General features: G+C 44.8%; 1 protein-coding gene across 5 annotated transcripts in view; it reads right to left on the minus strand.

Annotated features, from left to right (window-relative positions):
* ATF2 (activating transcription factor 2) overlaps positions 1-17,404 on the minus strand; it is a 118,364-nt gene extending 100,960 nt beyond the window's left edge. For 3 of the 5 annotated variants that reach the window (XM_088473347.1, XM_088473517.1, XM_088473444.1), the window contains exon 1: positions 17,091-17,291. The gene's annotated coding sequence lies outside the window, so the exon portion shown is untranslated. The other 2 variants (XM_088473587.1, XM_088473358.1) reach the window with 1 other exon arrangement.
* Between the last annotated feature and the right edge of the window lie 2,027 nt (positions 17,405-19,431).

The raw sequence follows: 19,431 nt of genomic DNA on the forward strand, positions 1-19,431 counted from the left end.
ACATGACGTGTCTCCCACATACCCATAAAAATATTAGCATAACTTGGGGCGAATCTGGTGCCCGTGGCGGTTCCGACTTTTTGTAGATAAAAATAAACAAAATGCCTTTCAATAAAAATTCTCTTAAAACTTCTGTATAATTGCTTTCTTCAAGGAACAGAGATATTGCTTCTAGACCTAATTCATGTTGATTAATTGTATACAGGGAACAGATGTCAGGAGTGATCAATAAAAAGTGTTCCTCCCATTTAATTTTTTTTAATAAATTTAAAACATCACGAGTGTCTTTAAGATGGGATTTACTCTTTAAAGCCAACGGCTGTAAAAAATGGTCTAAAAATTCAGAGAGATTTGCAGTAACTGAGTTTACGCCTGAAACGATCGGTCTCCCAGGAGGGTTCTTTGGGTCTTTATGGACTTTAGGCAAAATATACAGCACTGGTATTGCCGGTTCATTATTAATAATAAATTTTCTATTTCCGTTATTGCTAATTTTGCCACATATTCCTTAACAAGTATTATTAAATTCGTTAAAATTCTTTTTGTAGGATTGCCTCTCAACTTCTTATAAGTAATTGTATCTTTTAACTGTCTAAATATCTTATTTTCATAATAGTTAAAAGATACAATTTCTTATAAGAAGTTGAGAGGCAATCCTACAAAAAGAATTTTAACGAATTTAATAATACTTGTTAAGGAATATGTGGCAAAATTAGCAATAATGGAAATAGAATCAAAATGTATTATTAATAATGAACCGGCAATACCAGTGCTGTATATTTTGCCTAAGGTCCATAAAGACCCAAAGAACCCTCCTGGGAGACCGATCGTTTCAGGCGTAAACTCAGTTACTGCAAATCTCTCTGAATTTTTAGACCATTTTTTACAGCCGTTGGCTTTAAAGAGTAAATCCCATCTTAAAGACACTCGTGATGTTTTAAATTTATGAAAAAAAATTAAATGGGAGGAAGACTTTTTATTGATCACTCCTGACGTCTGTTCCCTGTATACAATTATTCAACATGAATTAGGTCTAGAAGCAATATCTCTGTTCCTTGAAGAAAGCAATTATACAGAAGTTTTAAGAGAATTTTTATTGAAAGGCATTTTGTTTATTTTAGAGAATAATTATTTTCATTTTAAAGATAGTTTTTATCTACAAAAAAAGTCGGAACCGCCACGGGCACCAGATTCACCCCAAGTTATGCTAATATTTTTATGGGTATGTGGGAGAAACGTCATGTATGGAACAATACCACATATGGGGCGAATCTGGTGACATGGGCACGGTATATAGAAGATATTGTTTTCATTTGGAGAGGTGGTCGAGACACCTTGGATGAATTTTGTGCATATTTAAATGAGAATAGTTTTAACATTAAATTATCTTTTAATATCAGTGACTCTATGATAAATTTTTTAGATTTAACCATATATGTGCAGGAAGGTCAATTGATGACACAGAATTTTATAAAACCCACGGACTCAGGGACCTTTCTTGATGCTACGAGCTGTCACCACATGAATTGGCTGGATTCTATTCCTAATAGTCAACTGCAGAGCCTTGAGAGGAATTGTACAGACAACAAGGTCTTTAAGGAACAAGCCAGTAACATGATTCAAAAATTTAGGAACAGTGGCTATAGGAAAGAGAAAGTACAGTCGGTTATGGATAAATGTTTAGAGCTCGATAGAGATGTACTATTGACTCAGGAAAAGAAAATCCCAGATGCGGATGAAGGATTCAAGTTAGCATTTATTACTGATTATAATACACAATATAAACAAATTGAGCGTATTATAAGGGGACACTGGTCGATTTTAAAAGCAGATCAAGTCTTACAACCTTTTCTTCCAGACAGACCTAAATTTATTTATAGAAGAGCAAAAAATATTAAAGATAGAATTATCAAAAGTGCTCTTTCTCCGCCCAAAATCAATGGAAGAGTTTTGACGAAAGGCTTCCAGAGATGTGGGAGTTGTGTGATGTGTAGAGCAGTTCATGGGGATAGGAAATGTGTTACAGTAATAATAAATGGGATTGAGAAAAAAAAAAATCGAAGATTTTGTCACATGCAACTCAAAAAATGTGATTTATTATATTGGATGTAGTTGCAATAAACACTATATTGGGAGAACCTCAAGACCCTTAAAAATAAGGCTAGCGGAACACCTTCACAATATTAAAAAAGGTCTTGAGACCCATGCTCTGTCGTCACATTTCATGGATGTACATAAGAATATATGTGAGATTAAAGAATTTGGGGCTCTCAAACAAGTAAGGGTTAATTGGAGGAACAATAACCTCACACAATTATTAGTAAAAACTGAGATGAATTATATATATTCTCTCAAGACCCTGCAGCCTAAAGGGATTAATAAAGATTTTGAGCTCAAGTGGTTTTTAGAATGATTTTAGGGATTCTGTAATTTATGAGTAATTATTTTTTATCTGAATGTACATTTTAAGAATAATATGCACTTTATTGAGGTTTTATGATTGTATACTTGAAAATATGCACTTTATTGAAGTTTTATGATTATATATCTAGTGAATGGTTAGTTAGTTTTCTTAACTATTTATTTTGACTTCTATGACAGATATAATATTCTAACATCGTACATGGACTTTAAACTCCGGATCCCAGGCTCCTTAGGGATGGACAAGAAGTTGATTCCGGCAATGTGACTTCCGGTATCAAACAATACGGCAGTTGGACTACAAATCCCAGAAGCATATGCGCTATGCGGCCGCGGACTTCCGGTATCCTGGATTGAAGGGAGCGCTATAATAATATGGCAGGGACGCTTATCTGGAAGGACTTTGATGGCTACTGCTTTATCTTCAGTGGCCTTTTTCTAACCGGATGGATTAGAAGAATGAATGTATTACAGGAACACGTGCATTTGTTTACATACCTAACCGGAAGTCCATTGCGCAGTCACTTCCGGTTTCACGGAGCAGACTTTATTATTCTCTCCTTTTTTTATTTTTAAGATTCTGGTGAATTTTTTAGGACTGTAATATATATAATATATCTTGTTTTGACTGGTTGATATTATGATTATGTGTTTAATGGTGGGGATAACACCTATTGTAATGATGATGGCTCCTCCCAGGTATCCAGTTTCTAATTGAGAGGGTATATAGGTAGACTAGTGGTTATGCATCCTCATTGCCTTGAGAAAGACAAAAGAGTCAAAACGCGTTGGCAGAGGAGGTAACTTCACAGGACCTGACCAGAACCAGTGTGGGACCATTGTGGGCTGATAGCTGTGGTTGCGGCCCGGGCATTGAACATCTTTACCAGTTATTTCACGCATATGTCTCTTTGGATTCTGGTAGGAGGCCAACTTCACCTGTGAAGGATTATACATTTTGTATTGTGTTTAAGGTAGGCTCATTGCTTTTTGAGTGTTTTCCTTTGTTGTATTGGATTTTTATTTATGTTTCTTTTTTTTTTTTTTAATAAATGTGCTTTTATTATGTGCACTAGAGAGTAAAACAGATTTTCTTATATGAAACTTATGGTTTGCTTTGCTAATGAGAAACTATTGCAAAGTATCCAATATATTACAATCTACACTAGATTTTTTTATTTCTTTTTTCTTACATGTTACCATATTTATGTGTTGATTATAACACCACCGTAAAGAATCACCAGGAATAAGATTTCATATGATTTACAAAAGCTAAGTATCTTGAATGTATACTTGTTACGGGCGCTAAGTTGGGGTATCTTATCCATTGGGTTTCTTTGTATATTAGCATTGGAGAGGATAGATACCCTCTCCTTAGGATACCTAACCCAAGCTGCCGTGAGGGCGCGAAGAGTATAAATATTATATTTTTGTCTTGAATTTGCAATTAAGGTTAGTTAAGACCCCTATGATACACCGCATGGTCGAATGCCGACATTCTGGCAGGGAAACCGCATGGCCGAAATGCTGAACTTTCATACCACATCCAATGAAGAGACATCTAGACTGTCCTTATACTTTGTGTCATTTGTTTGTTTAATACTTTTTTTTTTACTATATTTTTGAAACATGAGGATAAAAAAACAAAACAAAACAAAAAAACTTTTCCACAAAATAAAAAAGTGAATGTGCAAAATTGGTCCCATATATGGAATAGGATGATGTTTTCATTTCGGCAACACTAAAAAGGTTGTGCTCCTACCTATAATGCCAGAGTGTTTCACCCTGTTTGCTCATCAGTATAGACTAGGCATTTCTGCTATTCATATGATGCACCAGAAACCAACTAAAAAAGTGAACAAGGTTGAAAAGAATTTTAAAGCTCCCACATGAAAAAGTGCCGATTGCAAAGTGTAGCCAAGTGAATGGTATTCAGAAAAATGACAGCTTCTGCAATGGAGATAGAAGTTTCAGTTCTGTCCCCAGGACGAAGTTTTAAAAACTCCCTAAACTTTTTCACTTTTGAGATAGTGAGGTATGTGCTATAGCGCTTCACATGCTGTACGGGAAACACCGACCAAATACTGATGAATATTAATAAACCGCCTGTCTGTAGTATTCTGTCTCTGCATACGCAGACTACCCCACTGGCACAGTATTTACTCAAATAACACACACAAGTGAACATTTCAAAATTGTCAACCCATATAAAAATAAATAAAAATACTTTGCTAGAAACAAGGATTGTGCAACCACCAGCTCATAAACTAGGGTCCCAGCCAACTTCCTATCGGCTTCATAAGAATCACCATTTTTATCTGTTACCAGCATGAAAAAAAAAAAAAAAAAAAAAAAGATCCATCAATTTGCAATATACTTAGTTTGACTCAGCATACACCAAGCAGAGTTTTGCAAAAATTCCACAAGGAATGGTTTACTGTAGTGAAATTTCTTCTGGTGTATATTTCCTATAAAGTATTTAAGAAGTTTTACAGAAACAGTTCACACATTAGGATGAATGCAAATGTCCCATGCGTCACACAGAGAATCACTATATGTATAGCGGAGCTTAAACTATTGGTAATTGGCAGGTGGTATATGAAGGGGACGCTAGCAGGAGGCCAGGTAGGGTTTGTCTGTGTCTTTCACTTTGGTGATGTCCTGAAGAAGACCGCATTTGAGCGGTTGATACATTGACTCTAAGCACCTGACTAGGTTGTTATGATGGAATAAAGAGGAGAGGAGAGGGACATGGCCAAAAGTTTGCTGCTTTAGTGTTTTTAGGCATTTTTGTCAGATGTTACTATGGTATAGTGAAGTAAAATTATAAGCATTTCATAAGTGTCAAAAGCTTTTATTATCAATTACATTAAGTTTATGCAAAGAGTCAATATTTTCAAGACTTCGGCAATTCACCCTGGCATGCTGTCAATCAACTTCTGGGCCACATACTGACTGATGGCCGCCCATTCTTGCCTAATCAATGCTTGGAGTTTGTCCACCCGCCTCTTGAGAATTGACCACAAGTTCTCAATGGGGTTAAGGTCTGGGGAGTTTCCTGGCCATGGACTCAAAATTTCGATGTTTTGTTCCCCGAGTCACTTAGTTATCACTTTTGCCTTCATGCTGGAAAAGGCATTGTTCATCACCAAACTGTTCTTGGATGGTTGGGAGAAGTTGCTCTTGGAGGATGTTTTGGTACCATTCTTTATTCATGGCTGTGTTCTTAGGCAAAATTGTGAGTGAGCCCACTCCCTTGGCTGAGAAGCAACCCCACACATGAAAAGATATCAAGCAGTCGGTTGCTCGGCACTTTAAGGAGAAAAATCATTCACTATCTATGTTAAAATCAAATAATAGATCAGGTACTGTACCAATATTAGCCAGAGATGAGGATAGAAACGCAAAACTTGTTAAATTAGAATTGCGATGTTTTTATAGATTGGATACGCTGCATCCAAGAGGACTCAATGAACGGATTAATTTGAATGCGTTTTAATTTTGGCTATATAGTTTATTTATATCTGATCTATATCTCATTTATAATTTACATATACTTCGGCCATTGGAGGAGAATAGCCCTTTACTGGGGTTTTTTTCAGCATTAAGCCATTCTTGAAATTTCCTCCATAATGAGCCCTTTTACATGTTCCATATGGTTCTGAATACGATCACATACTAGTTCTCACATCTATTTGCAACGGATGCTGCTCCTATAGTCTGCCTAGATCGATATATGTTAGCCTCTTTATAGGGGTTGGGTATGAAATACCGGCGGCTGACTAGCCAGTCCAAATCCCGACACTGCAAGCTCGAAGGTGGAGAATCACGACGGCAGTGATAAGTAACCTAACGCTCTCCCTAACCTAACCCTCCCTTAGCGGTGCCTAACCCTAACCTCCCCCCCGGTGGTGCCTATCCCCAACCCTCCCCGTGGGGGGGGGCTAGCCCTAATATCCCCCCGGTGGTCCCTAAACCTAAATCCACCTTCCCTGGGCTAACCGCGCATACTTACCCAGATCCATCGTTCGGGATTCCGGCGGTCGAGATGCCGATGCCGGTATCCTGCTCCCCTTTGGGATAGAGAAGTCGGCATTTTACCGGGGGCGGCAGGATTCCAGCGTTTATATCGACGGCTAGCATCCCGTGCACCGGCATAACCACTACAACCCCTTTATAGTACTAATAAATAGCACCCCAATGAGTACGTACATTATAGTAGAGCCGCAGCTAAAAGTACATTACTACTGTTTATTTATGTTTCCCGGTCAAGGAGCGCGAGACAGCATCAGGTTGCTTAGCAACCGCACGACGCACAGTGCCTCCGTCATTGAGCTGCGCCCTGAGGACAGTGGCGCATCTCCAAGCTCCGGGTCTGGCGTGTGTCTACACATGGTGAGGGGGATAGAAGGTGAGACTTTTTCTTATGTCTGTTTGTCATTTGTATATTGCCAGCTGCGTGAAGACGGTCCTGCAAGTCCCTAAAACGTCCCAATGATGCTGCTGTATATTTAATATACGAGTGAGCAACTGCAGTGCCGTGTAGATTGGATATTTTTTCCCTACATTTACTTGGTCTATGTTATCGCAACACGTGCATGCAGAGAGTGGACTACACAGGAGAGTGCCGGGTTATTGTTGGATACATATATATGAAAACCACTTGCAGATGTAAAAAAACCCCTATGTTTTGATACAATGGTCTCCAAGTACAAACGTACATTGAGCCCCTGAGCTAACAGTGTTAAGCTGGGTACACATTAGACGACGTGTGTACCCAGCCAACCCGCAATGTGACGAACGACACACCGAACGATCTGGTGAACGCCCGCACGATATGTAGTTCACCAGCCGCATCCAAATGCATGGGGTCGTTCATCAAATTGACAGATTGAGCTGCATGTAGACTCGATCTGTTGATGCGATTAACTACCCCACAGGGGCGCGCAGGGGAGCTCATAGTGGGTACACACTGGCCGATGTGGACAATATGTTGGCCGGATCGGACACCATATCATCTAATGTTTAAAGAGTAGTGCAACATCTTCTCAGCTATGATCCAACTAGCACCACTTCTGATGTAACAGAGCCACAGAGACGTCATATGGTAATAATACATCACAGACAGATAGGAGGAAGATCTGGAGGGAAGACTGTAAATGACTTTGTAGTTAGGGCCTGATTCAGAGCCGGATGCTCTGAAAGAGCGCTCGCTCTGAATCAGGGCGTTTTGGGTTTTTTTGGAGCGGCCTCCTGGCCGCTCACATAGCTGTGGGTGACCACCCACAGCTATAGCGAGCGGTCATGATGATGGTCACGATGGTCAAGACAATCGCGATCATCGGGCTTGCGACGAGACACTTGTGGTAGGGTCTCGTTCATCGCAAGCCCCAGAGAGCTTTCAGCTCTAACAGAGCCGGAAGCTCTCCACTGACATCACTCGTGATGTCAGTGGGGCCGCCCCCAAAGGGCAAGCGTTCCCTCAGGAACGCCTCCGTTTGGGCAGCCACCCCCCCGGTCCGCCCACCAAACGGGGCGAGCTGTCACTCAACATCGACAGCTCGCCCCCTTTGGTACAAAGGGGGAGTGGAGGTGCAAACGCAGGCGTGCCTGAGCATCTCAACTGCGTTTTAGAGGTGTACATAATTATAAGACAGCATCATAGTACACGTCACCTGGCTTGTTTATACACCGAAGTGCTCGCAGTGCTTGCGGCATGGTATGGTCAACCTCAAGCGCTGCGATAGCATCCGATGTACCGATGGTTGCATACACTTCCTGGACATGACGAGCACAAGTGGGCGTCTAAGAACAGGCTGGTGGGTGTCTGCATACACTATGTGATCGCTCTGTAAAAAATACTGGGCGTGCTAATGCATTGCTGTGCGATTGCACTGCCTACGCAATTTGCATACACATCGTGCGAGTGATCGCATCTAGTGAGCGGCTCTGAATCAGGCCCAGAGTCCACAAGTTATAAGTGGATTAAGGCCTTACCAGGCCAGACAGGTAGAATAACTAAAGAGCACCTGGAAATGTACTGTCCAGCGTCACAACTTTAATTTGTTTTGTACGTATTCTCCCACAATTTTAGCAGATACATTGCCTTTTACAATCGGTAACATCGGACAGTTAGAGAAGCCCAGACCATACTCAGGAATTGCTCACTCATGCGCACGCTATGACACCTCAGGCGGCATCTGGTATCGCAGTGGATAATTTGTGCATGCCCCTGCAACACCGTTGAAACCCACTGGCACGCCTGCGTCGTCCGACCACCCTCCCCCCCCCGTCACCACCCACAAACGGCACTTACTGTCAATAACTGTGCCGTGGGTCTGCGTAGCTTCTGCAAACGCAATTCCTTTTGCTAGTTGCCAGTTCGCGCTCTGCCATGCATATGCAAGCGCAGTGCGAATTAATCGACCAATTGCGTGAATATAAGCAACTGCATTCCTTGCTGAATCAGGCCCTATGTCCCTACCTTACTTCCTGGAGATGAGGAGGCGAGGTAGTCAGTTAGCTCTCCCCCTAACTTGGTAGCCTCCTGGACATCCTGGGAATACTATGCCCTTATCTCATTTTAGAAGTGCATGTTGAAAGACATTACTGCAAAACGACTCACCTTTGTGCAGGCGTTTTTCCTTGTGCTCAATGAGTAATGGGGGGTGGGGCAATGAGTAAGAGGCAGCAAAGTCCCTGTCTTCGGCTAATGAGGTCATTCGATGTCAAGTGGACCCATTTTGAAGCCCGTCCCCATCTGATGATGCACTGTGGAGACGGTGACAGTTGCACCCATTTGAGGGCCATAGTTTTGCTACTATTGAATATTGTAAACTAAAATTTCCCAAAGTTAGTCTGACGTATATGACAACCTTGTTGTAACTTTCTATCAAAATTGGTGATGGCCAGGTGAGGACCCCTGGGCCACTTGACATGAGATAACCCAATGGTCCTCCTGCTGAAGCCCTTGCTCTGAAGCCATTTTAAAGTGGTGAACAAAAAGTATGTATTTTTGTGTATTTTTAACAGTAATAAATGCATGTGTCTTAACACACATAGCAAAGATGGAGGCAGGAATGCTTGTTTCCAAGTTCTGTCAAAGTATTTCAAAGCATGGGCTGCATATGTACTGTATCTTAGAGCGCGGTTAAAAGAACACAAAAGTCCATAGCGGTTTGGCTTTATATACGTATTGGGGGTTATCCAATCAGGGGTGTATCTAGTGATCCAAGTGCCCCTGGCAATGTAATGGACTGGCGCCCCCCCTCCCTATGCAGTGCCCCCAATAGTAATCCCCCAGTAGTAATCCTCCCTATGCTGCACTGCCCCCAGTAGTGGCCCCCCCTATACAGTGCCCCCAGTAGTAGCCCCCTATACAGTGCCCCCATGAGTAGCCCCCCCTATACAGTGCCCCCAGGAGTAGTCCCCCCATACAGTGTCCCCCAGTAGTAGACCCCCCCTATACAGTGCTCCCAGTAGTAGTCCCCCCTATACAGTGCTCCCAGTAGTAGTCCCCCCTATACAGTGCTCCCAGTAGTAGTCCCCCCTATACAGTGTCCCCAGTAGTAGTCCCCCCTATACAGTGCCCCCAGTAGTGGCCACCCCCCCTAAATTGCCCCCAGTAGTAGCGCCCCCTATACAGTGCCCCCAGTAGTGGCCACCCCCATAAATTGCCCCCAGTAGTGGCCACTCCTATACAGTGCCCCCCAGTAGTGGGCACCCCCTATTTCAGTGCCCCCCCCTGTAGTGCCAGGCTTACACACACAAAGAACAAAAAAAATTAAACTTACCCGCTCCTGAAGCGACCACCGCTGTCCGCTCTGAGGGCCTGATTCAGAGTCGGACGCTATTTGCGCTCGCTCGTTCAGAAAAAGGGGACGGCTATTTAAATTGAGCGCTTGCTCTTTGCGGTCTTTTGACGCCTCTATGTCTGAGCGAGTGAACGAAACATGCGCTCGCTATTTTGTAAAGACGCCCCCTGGCCGCTCGCATCCTACGTCATCTCCGCTATTTATTTGATTAATCGAGTACATCGAAAGGCGTCTGAACTGCTCGCAGTGCTTGTGGTAGGATTTTCCTACCGCAATCATGCGAACAGTTCAGGCTAAGAAACAACCAAGTGACGTGGTCGATGACGCTGCTTTGTTAATTATGCACACCCTTAACCGTTTGGCACGCCTGCGTTCAGATATCCACTCCCCGTTTTCAAGCACCTTCCCCTGTTACGACCCATACGCATGCGCAGATGTGCGAACATCGCTCGGAGCGAACGAGCGGCCGCTTACGAGCGGCTCTCAATCAGGCCCTGAGTCCCGGCCGCTCTTCTCCTGCATGGGAGAGACGTCATGACGTATGACGTCTCTCCCATCACATGCTGCAGGGGGAGCCGGCACACGGAGCTCATTAGTGAGCTCCAGCCCGCTCCCTCCGCGGATGACGCAGCAGCAAATGAGAGTCTGTATGACTCTCATTAGCTGGCTATTACAAACACACAGACGCCGCTGGCGGATGTGTGTTTGTAAACGGTGTAGGGCAGACCGCTATCTACCCTACACTTGTGGGGCCGGGGGACTTGTCCACCCCTTGGCTACTGGTGGCACTGCCGGGCGGCGCCCCCCCCTTTGGTCGGCGCCCCTGGCGAGTGCCATCCTGGCCAATGGGTAGATACGCCCCTGTATCCAATTAGCCCCGATAATCCATTTTTCTCTGAAAAGATTTCACCGGTGAAAACGTTTCTCTAAAAATGGATATCGGGCTATCCCATTAGCCGTGGTTTTTACATATGCGAAAACTGGTATAGGAATTATTGCAAATTTCTTTTCACCACATCTGAGCAAGGTGATCAGTTTTCCCAAATCCCTATTTTATTCTAAAAATGTCAGGACTTGGTGCAGAACCACTGGGACACAATCCTTAATGACTAATAAGGCAAAAATATATATTTTTTTTAATTAGCTTCATTTGGCCAATAATGACATGCCATTTTTGGGACAGGTATATGGGGGCTGTATGGATGGGACAGGTGTTTTAAACATTGCAAGGTGTATTTTTAACATTTTAAAAAAATGCCCTATAATGACACAAAAATATACTTACACCCATTTTAATGTACCCCTAATTTAACTACTGCATTTATTTTGGCCCAAAAAAATATTGCTTTCTATCATTTTTTCACTGTTAGAGAAAAATACATATACTGTAACAGCCATTTGACACAAGTTAAGAACCCCAGACCCTGGGATTATGGCCACTAACATACCTCTATACCACTACCCTACCTGAGTTTAGCTTGTTTTGGTGTTCTGGCTGATTTCCCCATTTTCACCTGTTCTTATCGCCGGTCATCCATGCAAAAATTATCGTGCAATTTAGTTATCTCCAGTTTTGCAATAGGACTACACGATAACCGGGAGAGCGCAAATATGTGATAGGCAGGAAATTCGGGCGAATGGTCCGAAAATATATCGTTATCGCTGCTAATTGGATACCCCCCATTAGTGCTTGAAGAGCACTGTGTAAGCAGGACAATTTGACTTCATTGACCACAAGAGCACCAATAATAGAATACGTATTGAGATCAATGAGGTCAATGTGCATTTTCCTTGTTCACACGTGCATTAATATCAACTACACTGGAAACTACAGCATGCAGCATTCCAGACACTGTGGATAGTAAATTAACTGAGAACAGCGGAGGTGCACTGGCCTCAGGATCAATGACCCCAATGCCTACACACTTTTCATTGTGCTGTGGCTGCAGTCAGTGCTTACAGTGAAATACCACCTTCTATAAAGATAGTGAACAAGTATTCCTGCAGCCGCAGTGGATGACCTCTCATCAACTGCACATATGCTCCTAATGTAATTTTTTTAGTGTTCTCTAAGTGCAGAGGATTACACAGAGGGCCTGATTCAGACCGGCTCGCTAAGATGCATACTCTCGCTGCTATCGATGGTATGCAGTGTGTATGCATTGTGCGCGTGTGCATACCTTAGCGATAGTTCACAATTCATTCGCTCGCTGCGCATAGACAGCCCAGCAGAGTGAGTGACAGGGGAAGCAGTTTGTAGGTGGTGACAGGGGCTTGCCATTAAAAACGGGGGGGGGGTGGAGGTGCAAACGCAGGCGTGCCTGAGCATCTCAACGGCATTTTAGAGGTGTGCATAATTATAAGACGCATCATAGTACACGTCACCTGGCCTGTTCTTACACTGAAGTGCTCGCAGTGCTTGTGGCAGGGTATGGTCAACCTCAAGCGCTGCGATAGCATCTGATGTAACGATGGTTGCATACACTTCCTGGACATGACGTGCACAAGTTGGCGTCTTAAAACAGGCTGGTGGGTGTCTGCATACACTATGTGATCACTCTCTAAGAAATACTGGGCGTGCTAATGCATTGCCTACGCAATTTGCATACACATCGTGCGAGCGGCTCTGAATCAGGCCCATCAAGGCTGTACCAGACCAGATAGGATAACTAAAGAGCACCTGGAAGTGTACTGTCCAGCGTCACAACTTTAATTTGTTTTGTACGTATTCTCCAACAATTTTAGTAGATACAATGCCTTTTCTTTCTAGCTTCTTCTGGTGTTTTTCAGCCTTGGCTCTGTAGCATCCAGAAGAAAATGAAGCTGCTCCCAGGACACAATTGCAGCCAATGCAGATAGCAAGATACCAAAAAACAAATTAAGTACAGAACACCTCCAGTGAGGATTACAATACAGGAATACAGATGTGCCTTCATACACCTTGCCTTAATACGCCATGCGGCACAAGCCCCCTGGAACAAGTGAACCACGACGAGCGGTGTAGTGTAGCGACTTTTTCTTGACATTTGCATCCTATTCGCAACGCAGATGCAGCAAAACAACATCTCAATCTGTAACAAGCACAACGCAACTGGGTGTGATAACAAGCTGCGGCCGCTGCATCCTAGCACTTTGTATTCACATTCAGACTCATCCGCACATATGTACAAGTGTCGCTCATCAAAAGAATCACTGCAGTCTCATTAAGGGTTTATTTTCACATCGCATAGCGACTAATGCTGGGGATACACTATACAGTTATCTGTCAGACATCTGTCCAATCTCACTGGTTGGAATGACAATCTGGTAATGTATGGGAGCAAATGACAATCAACCATATGGTCACAAACACTGGAAAACAGACATAAATGGTCGTTCTGACAAATTAGTTAAATCAAACAAATTTAACCAATTTGAACAATTGCTTTTGTCTTTTTTTTCCAGTGTTTGTGAGCATACGGTCAAATGTCATTTGCTCCCATACATTACCAGGCTTTTCATTCCAACCATCCAATTTAGACAGATGTTTTACAGATGTTGTATAGTGTATCCCCAGCATAAGACACAAATTTGTGTGAAAAAGATGCTCGGCACAAGCAGAGCCGCACGGGAGCAGCTGTTTGAGGCGAATGAGGCAACAGTGTGCGATGACACATCTGTAAAAAAAAAACATAGGTTAACGAGACCTAAGCCCGGCAGAAATACCGATGCTGGAAGGCCGGCACATGAAGATCCCGATAAAGAGGAGTAAGACCTCTAACCCTCCCCTCTCCCCCCTCCTAACCCTCCCTTAAGGGTGCCTAACCCTAACCTCCCCCCAGGGGTGCCTAAACCGGAATTGGTATGAAATACCGGTTCAATTCCCGGCAGCGGCAGCCCGACATCAGCAGAGATCCCGGCAGCGGAAGCCCGACAGCGCTGGAAATCCCAAGTATTGTCTAACGTAACCCTCCTTAGGGGTGCCTAACCCTAACCTCCCCCCCAAGTGCCTAACCCTAATCCCCCCTCTAAGTGCCTAACCCTAACACCCCCTTCCCCGCTGCCTAGACCTAAGTCCCCCGGGGGGGTGCCTAACCCTAACCCTCCCTCCCCTTAGCCTGACCCTAACCCTCCCGGGGGGGTGCCTCACCCTAAGTCCCCCCCGGGAGCCCTAAACCTAACCCTTCCCCCCCCCCCCCGCGGCTGTCCGCTCGCGGCGCCCGGCATCACTACGATCGGAATGCCGGGCGCCGGTCTCCAGGCGTCGGGGAAATGCCGGGCGTCTACATCTAGACGCCCGGAATTTCACCCTTGCCGGGATATGACAGTCGGGAAGCCGGCTGCCGGTATTTAGGCAGTCGGCTTCCCGATTGCATACCGCCTAAACCTAATCCCCCCTCCCCACACCCTAAACCTAACCCTCCCGGGGGGGTGCCTAACCCTAACCTCCCCCCCAGGGGTGCCTGACGCTATCCCTCCAGGGGGTTACCTAACCCTAATACCCCCCGGGAGTCCTAACCCCCCCCTGCACGGCTATCACCTCCCGATGCCCGGTTTACCTACGTTTGGTATGCCGGGCATCGGGATTTTGGTGTGAGGCTAATGACAAGCATCGGTATTTAGACGCCTATTATTAGTTCCATGCCAAGATTTCACTGTCGGGAAGCCGGCGGTCGGCATTTCGACCACCGGCTTCCTGACTACATCCCATCTGAAGGCCTTCTAGTGTCACTAGAATTTAATTGTTAACAAAGTACTTATTTATTATGTATTTCTAATGTCTTGGCTTCTGAAATCATGTAAAGAACTTCTCACTGGTCTACTAATACATAATCTTACACAATTACCTTCTATAAACACAATTATACACCCTACAGTAATTTGCAGTCTGAAAGGGAAAATACGCACTCCTGAATTCTTGTATGTTGTTCTAATTAGTCACTGAATTTATTTAATGTAAGCCTTACATAATAGTTTAAAGATGAATATTTGTCACAGTATAAACCAGACTATAGAGCTATCAATCACCAGCAAGGTGGGGGTACACAACAGTGCATGTCATGCCTCTGTTTGGAGTTAAAGCCAGGCTGCAAGATCTAAAGTAAAAAGAAAAATAGGCCATTTACTAACAAAATGCAAAACCCAAACCATAACAACTAAACATATGCCCTCACTAACTTATTAGAGTGATCATGGCTAATTGATGATTTGTTGTGATCGGTTACTGCACCCTAAATAAAGCAGTTCTCTTTCTGCATATATAATTGGGATGTGTAAACAAGCAAAACTCACGCGATCAACTATGTACAATATCAAGTTATTGATTTCCAGGAAGAAAAAGCAAAAAGCAATTGTGACAGCTGTTATACATAATCATAGTTCAATTGTCAAATCTAAATATTTGCAAAGCACATAAAGCAAGCTATGAGAAGCAATAGGGCACAATAGCTATGGATTAGAAACAGGAACACACACACATATATATATTACTTCATTTTAGTTGAATATAAATATAACAGCACATTAGTCAGATATGCACCAAGTAAACAAAAGGATTTATTGTACACAGTACTTATAATGTAAGAACAAGAGGGAACCATTATGGTCAAATACAGTTATGGAGCATGACGGGCAGGTCATGCATGGCTGTGTGTTGGGTTGGTGGCTAGTAATGGACAGAATAGAAGCTTCATAAGTTGTCCCTGTTAGAGCAACAGGGATCATTCAAACCAGAGGGCACTCGTATGTGTGTCAGTGGGGTGTACGGTGCTGTGGGGGGGAGAATTATTTAGAACCATATAAAGTTATTCTTTAATGAGCAGGTCAAGCATCAGTGTCTGTTTGGTTGGCGGATGGAAACGGGCATAATAAAAACTAGATAAGGTATCCTTATAGGAGTGACAGGGAACATCCCAGTGGCAGCTCTAACCCCTATGTGTCAGTGGTGTGACTGGTGTGGAGGGGGATTTTATTAATGGCCAAATCACATATACTGTAGGTGAGGTTTACGTTGGTGTCTGGAAATGGCCATAATGAAAACTAGATATGGTGTCCCTGTTATAGTGAAAGGAAACATTCAGGGCTGGAGGCTTTTCTATGGTGTGCCTGGTGGAGGGGGGCTCTTTATTTACACCCAAATCAAGTTATCCTGCATAAGCAGGTCACACATGGGTGTCTGCTTGGATGGTGCCTGGAAACGATCTGAATGAAAGATAAGATGTCCCTGTGGGAGTGACAGGGAGTAACCCAGTGAAGGGGGGCACTCATATGTAGGTCAGTGGTGTGTCTGGTGCAGGGAGGAGTTATTTATGGCTAAATCTAGCATACAGTACCATAGGCGAGTATTGGCTTGGCAGCTGGAAACAGAATACAATCTGGATAAGGTGTCCCTGTTATAGTGATAGGGAACATATCAGGGGGTCGCTCATATGCCGGTGAGTGGCGTGCCTGCTGCAGGAGGGCAGGAATTATTGATGGCCACGTCTAGCATACCGTAGGCGAGTGTTGGGTTGGTGGCTGGAAATGGCCAGAATAAGAACTGGATAAGGTGTCCCTGTTGGAGTGCCAGGGTACATGCCGGGGGGCAGTGGGGTCTTGTACAGGGGAGCAATGGTTTATAGTGAAATCGAGCATACTGGAGGTGAGTGTTGTTGTTGGGTTGGTGGCTGTAAATGGCCAGAACAAAAGCTGGAGAAGGTGCCCCTGATAAGCGTGCCAGGGAACATGCCAGGGGCAGGGGGCTCTCCTGTGTGTGTCTGGCCCGGGGAAGGGAGGTGCTGGAGAAGAAGGATGCTGCTGCCTTGGTAACCAGACATCATGGCAGCAGCACTGGGTGGTGTATAATGCAGCTCCCTGGCTGCCATGGATCCGTCCTACCTGACATGTATCTGGGCTGTGGGGGCTACTGTCCTTGCGGGTCCTCCAGCCTCCCATACTGACACAGGCGTTACGGTGGCACACGGTCCGCCATGTTACCGGGCGCTCACGGGCAGAGGACACCTCGGCATGGCAGCACCTAATCCTGTGGCAGCTCCTGTTCTATCGCGACAGGCGGGTCTGTCACCTCCGTGTTTACAAACTTACCCCCTATTAGGGCTGAACCTCGCTCAAGGCCAAATCCCACCAGCTCCTGTCAGGCTATCGCGATATCTCACTTGACAGTGGGGCGGGGGAGTCTGGTTGATGTCCGATGCTCCCGCTGTGGGTGACAGCTGGCAATAGGGTGACGTCATCGGAACGGGTACTGGAATGCCAGGTGTGGCAATGGCGGCGCTGATGCGGAGCTGGGAGGAGCCTAATACTACAGCCTTGCGTTCACTTCCGCCCGGCTATGAAGATGTTTAACCTACTGGCAAACATCATTCAAGCTATTTATAAATCACAGTTAACAGCAGTCTTGTGTATGTGTAGATAGATAGATCAATCTCAATATACATACTTGCCTACTCTCAAGCTGTTTATAAAGAACCGTTAACAGCAGTGTTGTGTACATACCTCCCAACATGACCCTCTCCAGGAGGGACACAATGGTCTGGTCCTGGACTTCCCTGGCAAGAGGTGGGGCTGCAGCGCAGTTCAAAATTCAAATAGGGGAGCCACACCAACTGTCATTTCACACCCTGCCAAACATCACTGGCTGGGACTCACTGGCAGTTGGTGTGACTCCCCTATTTGAATTTTGGACTGTTCTGCAGCCCCATGCCTGGAGCCTCCACCAATCATAACTTACCAGGGAAGTCCAGGACCAGAGCATTGTGTCCCTCCTGGAGAGGGTCATGTTGGGAGGTATGGTTGTGTATGTGTAGATAGATAGATCAATCTCACTATACATACTTGCCTACCCTCCTGGCGCTCTCAAATATTGGGTGGTGCCCCCCAAGGTTGCTTCTAGATCCTAGTTGGAGAAGGGACCTCTCTGACGTCGCAACCACGTCACTGCTGCAGAAGGGCCGGATTGCTCCAGTGTTACCATCCACGTGGGCACAGAGGGGGAATATATCTTTGTTGGGAGCGTAGCGAGCCACTGTGCCCGAAGCGTGGCGAGTCCGTGAGGGACCGCTTTTGGCACCCCATTCTGATCCTTGCACCTCCCCCTTTGGTCGCGGGTCACATGGGTGTGACATCAGAGGTCCCTAGCAGCACCCAAGTCTAGACCTAACCGTACTCCCATCCGCCTGGACAGATGGGCACTTGGGAAGTGGGAGCCACCTGGAAGCAGCTGCCCACTTCCCGAGTGAAGTTGGCGGTACAGGGGGCTGACGACGCAAATCGCATTGAATCGCGTCACCATGGACAATGCCGGTAGTCGCAGTATTGTATAGTGGGGTTGCGCCTACCATGATGCAATCACGCCCCAGACCTAACCAACACCGCCCCTCCATTTAAAAAAAAAAAAACATACTATTTTCAGGGCGCATGTGGGAGCCGCTAAACTGGTTCATGCATACGCTGACGGTCAACATACTGACCTAGACTACTCTTGCTCATACTTGCCTACTTTTGGAATCTAGCGTCAGGGAGATTGCAGGTGGTAGCAGAATGTGCCGCCCAAAGGGCGTGTCTATCTCCACCTATGGGCGTGTTAATTGTCACTCGGAGGCATGAGTAAATGCAATGAACGCAGCTGAGTAATTTATGCAAATAGTTCCAGAGCTTACTAGAGCATAGAGACGCGCACTGCTGCATTCTGCGTACGACGTCGCTTACCTGCGTGAATATATCGGTAACATCAACGCAGACTCGGCAGCTCTCCTGACACGCAGAGGGCTCTCATGCTGCATAGGAGATCACAAGGGCTAAGTTATGCAAGCCCATTTAATGGCATTTAAAAGGCCAGACACGCCTGCGTTTTATTGACCACTCTGTTACCTCCCCCGAACGCTGACTACCAGTCACTCACTTTGTGAATGGGTTCTCTGTGCCTGCAGAATTGCAATACAATTGCAGCTTATATGCATGTGCAATGGCAAATTGTTCTATCTGAGTAAATATAGCCATTGCATCCATCTCTGAAACAAGCCCAATGTTGCTAGCCGAAGTATTTACAGAAGATGACCAGCAGAGGTTCACACTAATCATCTGGATTCAGTATCTGTGTGGTTCCCAGTGCAGGGAGTACCAGCAATATGGAATGTTGTGGGCAAGGTGAGGTCAAATTTATTAAAAAATCATATTGGACTTTGTGCTCCCACCTAATACAAATTATACACATGATTTA

This window comes from Taudactylus pleione, unplaced genomic scaffold (genome assembly GCF_031769625.1).
Source record: "Taudactylus pleione unplaced genomic scaffold, aTauple2 ptg000004l, whole genome shotgun sequence".
NCBI lineage: Eukaryota > Metazoa > Chordata > Amphibia > Anura > Myobatrachidae > Taudactylus > Taudactylus pleione.